Consider the following 14,953-nt stretch of genomic DNA (forward strand, 5'->3'; position numbering starts at 1 on the left):
TAAAAATATGATGTGGTTTTTATTTAGTTAAGTGATTTAATGGCATAAGCTGGAATTTTAGGACCATATTTATTTTTCAGTCTTCTTTATTGTCAGAATTAAATCTATTACATGGTCAAACTGACCACACAAAATTGCTCATTAAAAGGACCCCCCAAAAAGAAAAACAAAGAATGGGAGGGAAATCAATTAAACTGCCGACATAAAGACAGCTATTGATGATAGGAAGCTCCAGGAAGTTTGTATATCGTATGGAGATTGTTCTCCAAAGCTTCCTTTTAAAAGGAGGGTATTGATCGTCTTTTTGGACAAAAGCAAGTTTATTTTCCCCAGGCCTTCCCTATGTATTCTAAAGTTATCTGATTTTTTAAAATACTCTTTCCTTGGTCTGTTAACATAGCCTATCTCCGTAACTCATAAATAATACACAAAACTGTGTTTCAAATGTCTGCTGAGACCAAGCCAGTGCTTCCCTGTATTAGCTTTGTTCTCTTTGTTCTTATTTGTTTGTGACTGCCTTTCCTTCTTTCATGTTTACAACATCATATAAAAGGAAAAAAAAAATAATAGAGCTACAGCAGAGGATTGAGGATAGGGAAGAAGATTTAAGTCTCAGCGAAAGGCAAGTGGGCCATGCATTTTGATTATGCCCAAGTCTAGTCTCCCTGCACAGTCGGTTTAGGGTGTAATTTGATCACACACAATTTTAGCAAGCAAGACACTCTGTCTCTGCAGTTTGGACGCAGGGAGGATGGTCACACCATGATGCCAAGGAAAAATACTACATGGCTTTGATGCTGATTCGTATATTTAAATCTAAATTGGCATTCTTAAAGCTCTGGCTATATTCTGTACAGAACACACTGGAAGTTCAGTGCCTAGTGGGAAGTGCCTGACAAGCCACTAAGGGACTGACATTGGGAGCATACACGATGGAGCATTAAGCAATTGTGAATGGCAGATAAGCATTCTGACTTGAGAGTCCATTTTCCTTTTAGGCAGCATCGATGCTGATCGTGGTCGGTCAAGATTATGTTTTTACACATTTGGCGTCTGTCTTAAACCACGGCATATAAACGCTCCAGACAATGTACACTTAAAACTGACAGTTACACAGAGTTTGGAGAGGGGGAGTAGTGATTGCGCAACTAGATTAGAGAGGCAGGCCACATTCCAAAGAATTCACATTTGCTCAGCATCTGGGATAGTTTAAAGCTCATAGAAAATGGGAATGGATGTTGACAAAGGTAGAATAATAGACATCAAGTTCAAAGATAACACAAATAAACCCATATAACCAGTGACATTTTATATGAAGAGAGGCCTTTAACAAGAATACTGAGAGGCAAGTCTGCACACCCCTTTGGGAGTCTAGACATTTGGGAGGAAGGAAACTAACCACATGTTCCAACCCTTCTTTCTCACACTAATTGAATCTGGCTGCAATGGCTCAGCCTCTGCCTTAAACAGAACAACTTGCATTTCCACCTCTTCTTCCTCCATTGCTTCATAAGTTTCAGAGTTTGTAGTTTGGGTCAGGGAATTTATGGACAACATGTGAGCCATGCACAAAAACCAGAAATTGTCTATTGATCCCAAAACCTTGGCTCAGTGTTTCCTTCATTTAGAGGCTCCCAGTGTTTCCCAGGCTATCAGCCTTCAGGTACTTGAACCAAACATCTATAGAGGAGCCCGTTGACCTTGACCAGTGAAGCCTCTAAAGACTTAAAACTGAGTACCTTTGAAGGTAAGGGCTTCTCTTGAGTTTCTAAAACCTTTTTTGACTTCTCCATAGGAATCTAAAACTAACTTCTAGTGAAATGAAGATGCAGGACATTTTTCGCTTTTTCTTTCCTTTCCAGATATTTGGCCAGTTATTGATACTTGATTGTTTGATGATGTCTATTCTTGGGCCAGTTCGAAGCCATGTCCCTATGGTCACATTTATCCAAGGGTCAAAAATTGAATTTGGGTCTTGAGAAAGGAAAGCAATTATATCCACACATCACAAAGGAAGCATAAGAACCTACTATTGTTTATTTATTTAATTACATTGAAATAAAATAGGATGACATTTTAAAGTGAGAATTTGAAATCCACCTACACCACCAAGTTTTCCAAGAATATTCCAGGACAGTGTCTACTGAGCAGATAGCAGCATCAATAAAGAAGAAAAAGATTGAGTTTCCCTGGTGGCTCAGTGGTAAAGAATCTGCCTGCCAATGCAGGAGACACAGATTCAATCCCTCATCCAGGAAGATGTCACATGCATTGGAGCAAGTAAGCCCCTGTGCCACAACTGACGAGCCTGTGTTCTTGAGCCCAGGAACTGCAACTACTGAAGTCCATGCCCTAGAGCCTATGCTCTGCAACATGAGAAGCCTGTGCACTGCAACCAGAGAGAAGGTCCCACTCGCTGCAACCAGAGAAAAGCACGTGCTGCAATGAAGACGCATCACAGCCATAAATAAATAAATAAAATTATTTTTTTTAAAAAGAAGAAGAAAAAGACCACCCCAGTGAGCCAGACACTCCGAATTTGGACCGGGGTTTGGGGTGCCGAGGGACGTCTTGGTCAATACGGAACTTTTGTAAGATAGCAGTTACTTCCTAAAATTAATTCTGAAATATTGAGTATGGATCCCAAACACATAGCTTTCTGTAATCAAACATGTAAACATGTATGGTATTGGTTTCTTCAGTATCACAGTTGGAGCTTCATGCTTCATGAGTTCATTACATCCTGTTGAACAATATCATTAGTGTAGACATACAGAGAAAAACAAGAACAGATTCTATTTATGAGTCTGTACTCATTGATGACTCTGAATTCATAGAGAGGATGCTTAACAAATATTTGGCATCATAGAACCTTTTTTACCCTCCACCAGGGACCCACACTGTCTGGGGCCAAAGTCAGGCTCTACCACTACTAGTACTGGTAGTCTAGTGTGTGACTGTGTTTGTCAGAATTCTCCAAAGAAACAGAGTCAGTAGGATGTGACTGACTGCATTCTGAGCCTGCTGAGAAGATATATCTCTGCAGAACTTTGTCTTCCATCTCATCCAAAAAGTCACTTTATCTGAGATTCTAGATCAATGTTTCTTAGAGTGATTATTGCCAAGATTGCCTGGATTATAATTACCCAGAGAACTTGATGTATAAGAGAGAGAGAGAGAGAAAGATTTATTTTAAAGTATTAGCTCATAAGATCACAAGATTTTAGAGGCTTGGTGAGTCAAAATCTGATAAGGGAGGCTGGCAAACTGTGGACTCAAGAAAGAGTTACAGTTCAAGGCCAAAGGCAGGCTGCTGGTGAGCCGGGGAAATCCTATGTTGCAGATGAAGTCTGAAGGTGGTCTGCTGGCAGCCTGGGACTTCTGAGAGATCAGCTTCTGCTCCCATCAGACCTTCAACTGATTGGATGATGCCCACCATTATGGAGGATAATCTGCATTGCTCAAAGTCAATTATTTGAATATGGATCTCATCCAAAAACACCCTCACAGAAATATCCAGAATAATATTGGACCACAGTAGTGATATAAGTTGACATAAAATAAACCAGCACAGTGACCTTGGGCAAGTTACTTAACCTCTTTGTGTCTCAGTATGCTTGTCTATAAAATAAAGTATGGGTACATATTTTGTAGAATGATTGTGAGGATTAAATGGGTTCATTTTTAAGTGAGGTGCTTAAAACAGTTTCTGGCATATAGCAAACACTTTATTACAGATCACTGGAATAGAATGGAACTTTTGAGATATCAAGTCCACTCTGAGATCAGAGAAGTGTAATGACTTGCCCAAAATTGCAGAGTGAGTTGACATCAGAGATGAGATTAGAATTCTAATGTCCTAAATACCGGTCTGGTGACTATTGTAGAAAGCTTTGGGGCTGCTTCCCTTGACTGAGGGAGTATAGCAACAGTATTTCATATGAACTGCATTATTGCTAACCTTTAAAATCCCTTCGTTTTTGAGATTAAAAAAAAAAAAAATACTCAGTAATCACTATTGCAGAAATGTATGTTTGGTTATTTATACCTACAGATTATTGAGGAAAATATACCTTTCTTGTGCACTGAATGATTCTTTAAACCTAGATTCCTTTATGCTTCTGCAGCTCCACATTAGTCATTCAATTCCTTTGAGACAAACTGAGCTAATACTAACACCTGGTATTTCCACAGAACCCACCCTTTAAGGTTCAGTGAGAATCAAGGTCAACTAATTGTAAAGACTGGGATAGTGTGAGTTGTTTAGTCTTTTTCATTTTGAAGAATTATCTCTGCATTCTGAGCCTGCTGAGAAGATATATCTCTGTGCAGAACTTTGTCTTCCATCTCATCCAAAAAGTCACTTTATCTGAGATTCTAGATCAATGTTTCTTAGAGTGATTACTGCCAAGATCGACTGGATTATAATTACCCAGAGAACATAATTAAAAATATAGGTAATTGGTCAGTACTATAGAACCACTGAATTTGAATGGTTACCAGTGGGATCCAGGAAAATACGCCATTTACAGATTCCTTAGGTTGATTCTTATGTCACAAAAGCTTGGGAACTGCTGCTGTAGATTATTATGATCTTGCTAGTAAACCCTGCATCATGGAATTTTAGAGCTGTAGTGATGTCCTTTGAAGTTTTTAGGTTGATCCATCTCCACTTGTTTAATTATATTGCATTATACCTTCCTTCTAGCTGAAAACAGTTTGGTTCTTCCGCATTAATGAAGTGTAGCTGTGCTTACATAGTATTTCCTGATTTGAGCTGCTGGGTTAGTAATTGTTGTTAGCGCTGCCTCATAGAAGCTCCAGGAAAGGTATTTTTTGTTTTAATGCTGATTGTTAACGTTCACAGTTTATTTACACTTAGAGCCAATTTTTAATTACCTACTAAAAAATTTCCATTTTCAAAGCACATTAAATCTCAGCTGTATTTTGAAGTCAGTAGCATTTTAAAGAAAATATTTAGTAAATGACTTGAATTATGTAGAAATATACCTGTGTGGATGTTGCTGCTGATTATATGTCAAGGAAACAATCATTGCATCTGAAGGTGAAAATACACAGAACCTATTGGACTTAGTCCCTAACTTCTACTTGAGCAGTCAGCATTGACAATACTGAGAGCAAAAACAATTTTAACACTTGGCAAATGCTTATTACATGGCAGGGACATATGCTAAATTCATTTATGCATTACTTTATCTAATCTTCCAGCAACTCTGTAAATCAGATTTTTTTAATTTATCTCCATTTTAGAGGAGAAACTAGAACCTAGAGAGGTCATTTCTTTTCCATAATCACACAGATTGTCAGAGCAAGAGTACGAATCTGAACACAGGTCAGTCTGAATTGTAAAATCCATGCTTTAACCCTGCCTTGTGGTAGACCAACTTCCTGTTTCTGTTCTTTTCCATCTGATATTATTCATAAAAGAGACGCCAGACTAATGAGTAAATGAGATTTGACTGTTGAAAATAGTATCCCTCCCAAGAGGTCTTTAACATGCTACTATTCTAAATTGAAAGCTCACCATTATGGTTATACTGTGGGAAGTATGGTGGTACCACCTAGGATCCAGATGAACTGAGCTTTAGAATAAGCTCTATTACTCACTAACTATGTGAGCTGATGCACGTCTTTTAATTTCTTTGAATTCCGTTGGGGCCATTGGTCATACATCAATCAAGGGGGCTAGAATCTCATCACCTCAGGCTGTAATATACTGTGACTCCTTATATTTTCATGGAGCTTTTAAAACTAGCAGAGATTATCTGGTCAGCAATCATTTGGTTGTAAGGAACAGATATCCACTCCAGCTTGTTGAGGTTAAGGAAATTTATTATAAATAAAACAGTTCATCTCTTAGAAACAAAGTTTAAGAAATACAACCAAACTTTATACGAACTGAAAAGTCATCACTTGTCTCCTGTCTCCTTTTTTTCTGCTTGGGGCCAGGCCATCTGCATTTCTAAATTGCTTTTCTCCATCTCTATTGATTGACTTCCTTTCCTTGTTTCTTGTGGCCAGTCAGAGTGTGGCAGTATCGCAGCACTCAACACTGACTCACTCCATGTTCTGGGTGTAAATTTCAAATTTCAGGATGAGAGCATCTAACTTGCACAGTGTGGGTAACAGGTCTACTATTGATTAATTATCTGGGCCAAATGAATAGGATGGAATTATTCCATATTTGATGTGGTTCACAATCCCTGTGTTGGGGAGATCCCCTGGAGAAGAGAAAGGCTACCCACTCCAGTATTCTGGCCTGCAGAATTCCATGTATAATCCATGGGGTTGCAAAGAATCAGACACGACTGAGCAACTTTCACTTTCACTATTCAATGAAATTATTTCAATCATTTATGGAGAGAATATACCACCTTTGTGAGAAATTGAGACTGAATCTGTATTGGACAGCATGGACATAACTTGATGTAGGATTTTCAACTATATTTTTGAGTTATTTTCCCTTATCCTAATTCTGTAGCATTTGATCCTATTCTCTTTCTTCCTCGGGGCCTCCAGTTACCCTACACACCAGTCTTTTCAGGCCTCCCTGATTTCTTTCCTTCTTCTGTTCTTAAAATTTCTTATTTCGTTGGCTTTGAGGTGCTGCAGACAGCTTTCTCAAGGTAAAAGCAAAACAAATCTAATCATGTAATTCCTACCGAGAGTTAAAATAAACACATTGTCATTATTTACTGAGTGATTATTATGTGCCAAATATAGTGCTAAGACCTTCAATATGTGATTTTATTTACTGCTCACTGTAGACTAACAGAGTTTCCCTGCTAGTGACTCAGATGGTAAAGAATGCTCCTGCAATGCAGGAGATGTGGATTTGATCCCTGGGTTGGGAAGAGCCCCTGGAGAACGGCAACCCACTCCAGTATTCTTCCTGGAGGATCCCAGGGACAGAGGAGCTTGGCGGACTACAGTTCACGGGGTCACAAAGAGTCGGACACGACTGAAGCAATTTAGAATGCACATAGACTAACAAAATAAATGTTATTTAGTTTCTGATATGGGAAAATTGAGGTTCTCTGTAGTTAAAGAATGTGTGTGAGCTCACACTGTTAGTAAATTTAAGAACTGGGATCCAAATTCAGCTTCCTGAGCCTGAACTGTGCCTGGGGCTACTGTGGCCACCACAAGTTAGTCAAGGGTATGCTGCAACCACCTCATGTTGACTCAAAAGAGCCTAGTGTTAACAATGAGAAAACAGAAACAGAAATTAAGGAAACAATCCCATTCACCACTGTAGCAAAAAGAACAAAATACTTAGGGATAAATTTACCTAAAGAAGCAAAAGACATATAGAAAACTATAAAACATTGATGAAGAAAATCAAAGATGACACAAAAAGATGGATAAATAGACCATGTTCATGTTCGGATTGTAAGAATCAATATAGTGAAAATGAGTATACTACCCAAAGCAATCCATAGATTCAATGCAATCCCTATAAAGCTACCAATGGTATTTCTCACAGAACTAGAACAAATAATTTCACAATTTGTATGGAAACACAAAAAAAACTCAAATAACCAAAGCAATCTTGAGAAAGAGGAATGGAACTGGAGGAATCAACCTGCCTGACTTCAAACTATACTACAAAGCTATAGTCATCAAGACAGTATGGTACTGGCACAAAGACAGAAATATAGATCAATGGAACAAAATAGAAAGCCCAGAAATAAATCCACACACACTGGTGACCCACTCCAGTACTCTTGCCTGGAAACCCCCATGGATGGAGGAGCCTGGTGGGCTGCAGTCCATGGGGTCGCTAAGAGTCAGACACGACTGAGCGACTTCACTTTCACTTTTCACTGTCATGCATTGGAGAAGGCAATGGCAACCCACTCCGGTTCTTGCCTGGAGAATCCCAGGGACGGGGGAGCCTGGTGGGCTGCCGTCTCTGGGGTCGCACAGAGTCAGACACGACTGACATGACTTAGCATAGCATACCATAGTATGGATACCTTATCTTTGACAAAGGAGGCAAAAATATACAACAGAGAAAAGACAATCTCTTTAATAAGTGGTGCTGGGAAAACTGGTCAACCATCTGTAAAAGAATGAAATGAACACTTTCTAACATCATACACAAAAACAAATTCAAAATGGACTAAAGACCTAAATGTAAGACCAGAAACTATCAAACTCCTAGAGGAAAACATAGGCAGAACACTATCTGACATAAATCACAGCAATATCCTCTATGACCCACCTCCCAGAGTAATGGAAATAAAAACAAAAATATAAAAATGGGACCTAATTAAACTTAAAAGCTTTTGCACAGTGAAGGAAACCATAAGCAAGGTGAAAAGGCAGCCTTCAGAATGGAAGAAAATAATAGCAAATGAAGCAACTGACAAATAATTAATCTCAAAAATATATAAGCAGTTCATGCAGCTCAATACCAAAAAAATAAATGACCCAATCAAAAAGTGGGTCAAAGAACTAAACAGACATTTCTCCAAAGAAGACATACAAATGGCTAATAAACACATGAAAAGATGCTCAACATCACTCATTATCAGAGAAATGCAAATCAAAACCATGATGAGGTACCATCTCATGCTGGTCAGAATGGCTGCTATCAAAATGTCTACAAACAATAAATGCTGGAGAGGGTGTGGAGAAAAGGGAACCCTCTTACACTGCTGGTGGGAATGCAAACTGGTACAGCCACTATGGAGAACAGTGTGGAAATTCCTTAAAAAACTGGAAATAGAACTGCCGTATGACCCAGCAATCCCACTGCTGGGCATACACACCAAGGAAACCAGAATTGAGAGACATGTGTACCCCAATGTTCATCACAGCACTGTTTACAACAGCTAGGACACAGAAGCAACTCCACTGGCAGATGAATGGATAAGAAAGCTGTGGTACATATCTATTAAAAAGAACTCATTTCAAGTCAGTTCTAATGAGGTGCAACTGGAGCCTATTATACAGAATGAAGTAAGTCAGAAAGAAAAACACCAATACAGTATATCAATGCATTTACATGGAATTTATAAAGATGGTAACAATGACCCTATATGCGAGACAGCATTAGAGACACAAATATAAAGAACAGACCCTGTGGGAGAAGGCAAGGGTGGGATGATTTGAGTGAATAGCATTTAAACATGTATATCACCATATGTGAAATACATGACCAGTCAAGCTTGATGCATGAAACAGGGCACTCAAAGCCAGTGCACTGGGACAACCCAGAGGGATGGGACACGGAGGGAGGTGGGAGGGGTTTGAGATGGGGGAATACATGTACACCTGTGGCTGATTCATGTCAGTACATGGCAAAAACAACCACAATATTGTAAAGTAATTAGCCTCGAATTAAAATAAATAAATTAATTTTTAAAAAAGAGAGAGAGAAACAGATGGCATCCTGAGCACAACATAGCTGACAGTGCCTGAAAACACCCTTTTAGAAAAGGGAGTCCTTCACCTAACCAGCTTTACAACAAATGCTAAAGGGTCTTCTCTAAGCAGCAAATACAAGAGAAGGAAAAGACCTACACAAAATAAACCCCAAGCAATTAAGAAAATGGTAAGAGAATCACACATATCAATAATTACCTTAAATGTAAATAGACTAAATGCGCAAACCAAAAGACACAGACTGGCTGAGCAGATGAAAACACATGGCTGTACACACTTTGACTTACCACATCACTATGTCTAACCCCCAAAATTGTATGTAACTATTTTATATTGTTAAGTTAATCATGTTTCCATTATGGCTTGCAATTATAATGATCTTTTATTTTTTGTCTTGGTATTGATGGTGAAATGTGTAGTAAGTCTTCTGCTATTGTGATTTTTGCTTAAGAAAAAAAAAGAGCCTAGTGTTAAGTTTTCAAGAATTTCAAGAGCTGGTTATTAAACAGCCATTGTGAAAATTTAAATTATATAAACTTACAATTAAAATAAGTTAAATTAAACAATTATTGTTCAGTCGTTTGGTCGTGTCCAACTCTTTGCGACCCCATGGACTGCAGCACGCAGTATGCTAATCATCTAACCATCTCATCCTCTGTTTCCCCCTTCTCCTTCTGCCCTCAATCTTTCCCATTAAATTAAACAACGGTAAAATAAATCATCAAAACTCATCACTTTCTGATTTTTCACTGATTTTTTTTTGTATTATTTACACCTATTATGTGTATGATGGAAATGCTATGTAAGTGCTGCGCACATTTCTTCTCAACTCAGGTCTGTAATCAGACATTGTCAGGGAATTTACATCACAGAAACTGGTAAAAGTCCCCATCAAAATGCATTCACATTTTTTTAAAAAATGAAAAAGCAGACAGCTGTCTGGCCTAAACAAAACCCATCTGATAGCTGATTTTGGACTATGGGCCCCCCTTTTTGACCTCTGCTTTAAAGAAATGCATCTCTAATGGCTGAATCCTAAGCTATCCCATCCTAAGCTATCCCATCCTAAGCTATATCTCAAGAGCACTCTCTTGAGAATAGGAATGTAACACAGCTGCACATCTGGTCAATCATGATTACCTGTGGGAACTCCCAATAGCTTGTTGTTCTGAAAAAAAAAAAGAAGAAGGAATCAAGTTAGCCCAAGCCAATGGCTGCCTGTTGCCTAAACTGAGGACTTTTTGAGGGCCAGCTGAGGTTCCTGTTCTGCACAGCCAGGTATTTTTATTGGCAGATGTAGAGCCGCCACAGTCTCTGCAGGGATCTGGATTGGATCCCTGACTGCACCAGTGAGCAAGGAATAGCTGACCCAGGGATTAAATTAAGCACAGTGGCACTTCTTATACACACTGCCTTTGCATCTGTTTTAAACTTTGTTTATTCATTAGTTCTTCTCTTTAGGTTGGTGGGAAGCCAAAGCAAAGAGGGTCTTGCAGCTGGAGAAGATAAATCTATGATGTGGTGTGTGGGTGGTCATTTGATGTTGCTTTCTGGGCTGGAAGGATGCTGGTTTCTTATGTTGTCTGTGGAAGTAGCAATTATCCTTCTCTCTTTGACTGAAGTAGTTATTTTTGGTAAAAAGCTATTAAGTCTTTTGACTAAGAACTAAGAACATTTTGGGTACCCTGTGGCTGGCTGGCTATGTTTAGATCACTTGGACAAATCTCTCAGCCTTTCCACTTGTCTTTTGTTAAACTGAGAATGGTAGAATGACAGTATCTAAGATAATGGAAGCAAAAAGGCTTAACAATTTTTTTCAAATTCTAAAATATCATTTCAGTTCTTCAAATTCTTCTATTCTTGTTTAAACAACTACCCCAATTGCCACTAATTTATTTTGTGCTTTGGACACTGCTTCATATCCATATGTATTCCAAATTTTAGTGCAGGAACTATACTCTTAGTTTCCAAAATGTACTTGTGTTCTGATTTTCTCTCCTGGTCCAATTACAGTATATTGTTTGAAGTTGTGAATCTTTGGAGTGTTTCCCTTCCATGGATTTTTAAAAAGTCTCTTCCCTTCTTCACCTTGCCATATGAGTTTAATCAGCAAATAGAATGTACCAAATACTTTATATAATCTTATTATAAGATCAGTATAATTTGCTGTGAAGAAGACTTTGAAGAAATCTTAAAGTTCCAACTACAACAATTTACATAAAAAGATAATTATACCCCTCCCCCACAATCTGTTTATAATCAGTCAAGTAACAAGACAGACTACACATATAAATGAGAACAATCTCTTCTCACCATTCTCTTAACCAATTCTCTCAAATAACTTTAGCTCTCCATTCACTCAAGTATATTGTCACAGCATGCTGCCTGCTCCCAGCCCTCAGCAACCCTCAAGAGCACCCATAGTTAAGTGCTATGTTGCTGAAACACGTTTGTTCCAAATGTATTGATGGTGTTTGTTATTAAAATCATATAATTAGATCAATGAAATATAGGATGGGGACTTTTTGTATTGACTGCTTTGCTGCTGCTGCTGCTGCTAAGTCACTTCAGTCGTGTCTGCTCTAGAAAGACTTAAATATGAGTGGCTAGAAACAATCACCAACAGATTAAGTATTGCAAAAGAATTTAAAAGATTAGGGGAGAAATGACAGAAATTTAGGGAGATTTTGCACTCACGCTACTTGGGAAATCCTTGCTCTACATTTAAAAAGCAAAACAGAACTGGGAGTAATCAAGGTTGCATTATGGATATGTTATATGTAAGAAAGATACTATAAAATTCCTATTATCAGAATTTTAATTGAAGTACAGTTGATTTACAATAATACATTAGTTTCAGGTGTATAGCAAAATGATTCAGGTATAGATATATATAATGTATATATTTTTCAGATTCTTTTGCAGTATAAGTTATTACAAGATATTGAATATAGTTCCCTGTACTATACAGTATGCCCTTGTTACCTTTCCCCGTTGGTAACCATAAGTTTGTTTTCTATGTCTGTGCATCTGTCTTTGTTTTGTTATTCAGTTTATTTGTCTCATTTTTTTTTTTAGATTCCACATGTAAGTGATATCACGCTTTCTGTCTGATTTACTTCACTTAGTATGATAATGTCTTGTTGTTGTCATTGTTTAGTCTCTAAGTCATGTCCAACTCTTTTACGACTTTAGCCTGCCAGGCTCCTCTGTCCATGAGATTTCCCAGGCAAAAATACTGGAATGGGTTGCCATTTTCTTCTCCAGGGAATCTTCCCAATCCAGGAATCAAACCTGCATCTCCTGAATTGGCAGGTAGATTCTTTATCACTGAGCCACAAGGGAAGCCCTACTATATTGAAAATTTGGAAAAAGAAGAAATCTGTTCTGAAATAGTTGGGAAACTGACCTAAAGTGACCTATGATCACTCTAAAGGAGCAAAGCAACATTCTTAGATCAAGAGCAAACATACAAGAACGCAAAATTCAGAACATGAAGTGCAAAAATCTGTGGAGAAGAATAAAGAGAGGAGAAGAGAAGATTGGGAAGAAACTTTTGGAAAGCTCTCAGGGGAGTGACAGAATCTGGTTGTAGGTAGTAGTTAATATTGAGCTTCTGACTCAGAACAATGAAATTCTGAGACAAATATTTTAAGGAGATTTTTCTGGTAACAGTGCCCAGGGTGAAATGAATCCCCAGTGCAAATATAGTTTTTTTTAGGGGGGGGTGCAAGCTCAGATAACTGGTATTGTTTGCCTGGAATACTGTGATGAGGACCATAAGGCTGAGGCTGGCCTCAATAGGAAGAGCGTAGTTTTCTATCAGTGATGCCTGACACAAGAAAGGGGAAGGAGGGTGCAGCATCTGTGCCATATATTTGTTTGTCCTGGGTCAGATTAAAGGTAAAGATAGTGGGAGTAGTTATGCCACTGCAATAACATGAGAAATAATAAAGGAAGGAATGAGATATTTTGAAAATAAACGCTAATTTAGTTGTGTAGGTTAAATTATCTTATATGTGTAATTTAAAATTTCTTTTTTGGTCAAGTGAGATGTTTGCCTAATTACTGATATAAGGAGATCATTAGAAGATAGTCATAAACAGTAGAAGATTTAGAGTTTTGTTAAAGACAGAGTTTTGTTAAAAACCTAGACCTGCCATTTGCTAGTAAATAATTTGAGATAAATTTTCTGAACTCTTTGAAAATAATTAACTTGCTTGTAGAGATCCAAACTATTAAAATGATTGCAAGTATTTAAAGGAGTAACATACTGCCCATCACAGAGTGCCCAGGAAGTGATATTCATTATGTTTAGAGCTTGACCAAGGAAAATCTGGCTTAAAAAATATTTTACTATTTTCTGTCTCATTAAGTATTGCCTTAAAAATAAAAATACATAAAATTCTTGCTCTACTAGTTGAGATTTTTCTGACTTCTTAGCACCAAAGTAAACTGAACTGATTCTGGATAAAAAAAAAAAAATAGTATCCGTATTTCCAGGTCTTTGGAAAAGAGACACCAATATTTGTTTTCTCTACAAGAAACTAGAAATTATAAAATCCCTTTCTGTCTAGACCACTGTTTGCTTACCACTCATGGAAATAATCAAAGGCTTCATGAACGAGGGATTATCACAGCTATGAAGACATGGTCTGAACTGCAGGGTACTGGTGCACCCATATATAGACATTACAATATATTTCTCCTTCTATCTCTGCCCAGTGGGCACTGATTTCTTGGCAATGCATATGATAACACTGGGCATCCATTCTCAGAATTTCGTGACTTGTTTGTGAGAAGTTGGGATGTTCACTTGCAATTGGGTTTTGGCAAACTCTTGGCAGAGAATATCTTTATAAAAAAAAGTACAGAGCTCTTCATTTGGCAGAACTCTTTAATGTGTAGGTTTGCATTTCCTGTCTTCTAGTTTCCTTAAAAAAATAATGTTGTAGAAACACACACATACCCATTCATTAAGCACTTTGAAGCAGGAGTTTGTGATATTCCCAAACAAAACATTGTTTTACCAACATGGTTGATTGTCTCATGGAATTCTACCAACTGACATTTGAGACTAAAAAGCCAAAAAGGCAGATTATGGCTCACTGTATAGTTCATTACTTGTGGCAAAGAAAAACTTGAACCAATTTTAATCCTAGAGAAATATCATGAATCATCAATTTATTATATCCAGATCTCTATACACTGCATGGAGAGACACATTCAGAACCTGAATATCTTAGAACTGTTTTCTTTTTAAATCCTATCCCTTCCCTACAAACTTTTTCTTTGAATTTACTCAGAAATGGTAAACTTTTATTTGCAGCATAAAACTAATAAAGCTATGATATAACAAACATATATTATTTATAGTAATGACTTGAATAATTATGATCTCTATCTCTATTATTATTAATTATTCAAACACAGCTAATTCTAAGTCTGCATGTGTTTAAAAAGTAATGTTAAAAAATCTGACATTTGAAATGCTGTTACATGAAATTAAACATCAGTCAACTGGCATAAAAAAGATGTC

The sequence above is a fragment of the Bos indicus genome, chromosome 2, assembly GCF_029378745.1.
Source record: "Bos indicus isolate NIAB-ARS_2022 breed Sahiwal x Tharparkar chromosome 2, NIAB-ARS_B.indTharparkar_mat_pri_1.0, whole genome shotgun sequence".
NCBI classification, from domain to species: Eukaryota; Metazoa; Chordata; class Mammalia; order Artiodactyla; family Bovidae; genus Bos; species Bos indicus.